At 44.9% G+C, this 207-nt stretch overlaps 1 protein-coding gene across 2 annotated transcripts in view; it reads left to right on the top strand.

The window, feature by feature from the left end:
- LOC119588725 (small conductance calcium-activated potassium channel protein-like) overlaps positions 1-207 on the top strand; it is a 54495-nt gene that overhangs the window by 43951 nt on the left and 10337 nt on the right. The gene's annotated exons all lie outside the window — the stretch shown is intronic.

Genomic DNA, 207 nt, shown 5'->3' with positions numbered 1-207 from the left:
GGAAAATAAGGGGAGACGAAAATTAGGAAGAGAAAAGAGAAGACAAGGGATGATAGAAATGAATTAACAGACGTAAGGTTGGGAGAGAACTATCGAATTCATATGAAAATGTTTATGTTAGAGATAGATAGACACACACACAACGATCCCCCCCCCCGTCCCCACACACACCGACCCTCCCCTTTCCCCTAAATGCACCAACCCCTC

The sequence above is a fragment of the Penaeus monodon genome, chromosome 24, assembly GCF_015228065.2.
Source record: "Penaeus monodon isolate SGIC_2016 chromosome 24, NSTDA_Pmon_1, whole genome shotgun sequence".
Classification (NCBI taxonomy): Eukaryota; Metazoa; Arthropoda; class Malacostraca; order Decapoda; family Penaeidae; genus Penaeus; species Penaeus monodon.
Note: the sequence above shows the minus strand (reverse complement) of the source record. Positions and strands in the feature narration are given on the sequence as shown.